We start from the raw sequence: 2,404 nt of genomic DNA, 5'->3' as shown, positions 1-2,404 counted from the left end.
CCCAGGACGCCATCATCTGCGGTCCTTGACACACAGGCCATATATGGGTATGTTTCTGGAAGGGCCCAGGGGGGAGAGGGAGAGCGTGAGGACAGGAAGGCTGGGGAGAGGCACAGAGGGTAAGAGATGGAGGGGTGGGGGAGGGAGGGGGCAGAGATGGAGGGAGAGGAGAAAGCAAAGGAAGAGGCGCGGGGAAGAAAGGGGTGGGGTGAGAGAGATGGAGACAAGGAAGAGAATAGAGAAACGGGTGGTGGGGAGGGCGGGGAGAGCAATGGTGATGCTCAGGGCATCGGGTGGAGGCGGGATGGAAGGGGAGAGAGACGGAGGCAGACAGGGCAGTGGGCTGGGACAGAGGCGAGGGAAAGGGTGCAGGTACCAGAACCAGGTGCAGGACAGAAAGGAAAGTTGGAAGCGAGCAGCAAGGACACAGAGGAGGCGAGGGAAGTCGTGTGAGTCCCACCTGGAAGGAAGAGGGAGAAGGTGAGAGGCAGGGAGGACAGGGAAGGAGGAGAAGGAAGGAGGGAGGGAGAGAGGGGAAGCCTTTGGGGACACCTCCCTTTGTCATCAAGGGGAGGTGCCAGACCCCGGGGGGCACCCGCCACCAGCTGCGGGGGGCACCACAGACAGGGACACACAAATGCACAAGGGACAGGGCCAGTCCTGGCCAGAGGGACAAGGAGAAGGGCACCTTTGCCAGACGTGGAGAAGAGCATCCCTGGTTCTGGCCACCCTGCTGTGTGCAGTCCCCAAGGCTGCTCTCAGTCCCGGGGCAGAGCGAGAGCCGGGAGACAAGGCCCTTCCCACCTCAAGGGCCCAACAACCCCTGTGGGAGGATCCCTGGTCACACAGAGGTCAGAGCACCTGCCTGTGGAAAGGTCCCCTGACTGGAGCAAGATGAGGCCGTCTGCTCCTGTAAAGAGTGACAGCCTTGGGAACCTCATTGGCACTTCTGCTCTGTCCCATGGGGTTGGCCAGGAGTTAAATCAACTCCATGGTGGGGGCAGAGTTGAATTTGGTTTGGGGTTTAGTCCCCAGAGAAGATTCTGGATTGACCATCACCAAAATTTGGTTTCTTACCAACTCAGATTCCAGAGAGCTTCTGCACCACTCTCCACGGGCTCCAGGTACCCCACCAGGGGAATCGAGACCATGAGCACAGGGTGCCCAGCACCCAGGCTCCAGAAAGCCTTCAACAGCCTCTGGCCATCCTCCAGGTGCTGACCGGAAACCGAGGCTTGGAGAGGCTAGCCCGTTTGTCTGCCATCTGACAATTAGTAGGCATTGACTTGGCCACCTGATCAGATTGCCCCAGTGAAGACCATCCCCCCACCTCCCACCCCCGCCCCAGGCACCTGTGGCTAAGTGACCCCTCAAGTCCAGCCCCTTAAAGACCCATCCATCATGGCAGAACTCTGGTGGGTGTGTTGGTTGTCACCACACAGCACAGACATTCCCCAAGGGGGTTATAACGGCAGGCGTCAAAGCCCGAGCCAAACCTCCTGGCTGGAGTCTGTCCCCGCTCACTCATGGTGAGCCCATGGGGCAAAGGAGAACCTCCCCGTGGTGTTTCTGAGACTGGCCATCTTTATGGAAGCAGCTACCCAAAGAGTAGCTTGGTGGATTTGAATAGCCACCCTGTAGGTCAGCAACCCAATGCTTAACCACTGAACCACTAGGGCTCCTTACTTTGGGTACACTAAAGGACCTAACCCCCTGCCATCGAGTTGAAGTGGACTCACAGTGACCCTGTGGGACAGAGTGGAACTGACCCTGTGGTTTCTGAGGCTGTCACTCTTTATGGGAGTAGAGTCTCCTCTTTCTCCCTAATAGTAGCTGGTAGGCTCAAACTGCTGACCTTGCGATTAGCAGTTCAAGATGCTCCCAGACTCAGACTTGGCCTAGAGGTTAGGATTTCCATGCATATTTGGGCGGGGTGGGGACACAGTTCAGCCCATAGCAAAGTGTTACACCATTTGGAGACAGAACCTGGCCGGGTGCTATCACGTTTGGTTTGCCACCTGAGACGAGACTACCAAGTCTGTGATGGTGCCAGAGCCTGGGCTTGAGTCTGACCTTGCCCCCTTCCCGGGCTACACACACACACACACACACACCTGGGCTTGAGTCTGACCCTGCCCCCTTCCCAGGCTACACACACACACACACACACATTGGAGCCATTCCATAGAAAGGGACAGATGGGCTACAGAAAGGTGGGAGTGAGGGTGGAGGGCCCACCCCTGGACCAAGGCACTGAACCCCCCACCCTCTGGCTAACAGCCTCGTGCTCTATCAGGTGTATAACTCAGAAGTCCCCCCATCCCATGCAGGAAGTGGGGGCAATACAGCAGGATAAGGAGGAGGGTGAGACCAGCCCCCTCTTTTAAACAGGAATGCACGGGGA

At 57.8% G+C, this 2,404-nt stretch overlaps 1 long non-coding RNA gene across 1 annotated transcript in view; it reads left to right on the top strand.

Moving 5' to 3' along the window:
* Nucleotides 1-2,404, top strand: part of LOC123521446 — a 3,947-nt gene continuing 1,543 nt past the window's right edge. The window contains exon 1 of the long non-coding RNA XR_006679891.1: nucleotides 1-47. This is a non-coding gene — a long non-coding RNA (uncharacterized LOC123521446). The remainder of the gene's footprint in view (nucleotides 48-2,404) is intronic.

Source organism: Echinops telfairi, unplaced genomic scaffold (genome assembly GCF_000313985.2).
Source record: "Echinops telfairi isolate 266 unplaced genomic scaffold, ASM31398v2 ScPeMD7_18;HRSCAF=68, whole genome shotgun sequence".
Taxonomy (NCBI): domain Eukaryota; kingdom Metazoa; phylum Chordata; class Mammalia; order Afrosoricida; family Tenrecidae; genus Echinops; species Echinops telfairi.
Note: the sequence above shows the minus strand (reverse complement) of the source record. Positions and strands in the feature narration are given on the sequence as shown.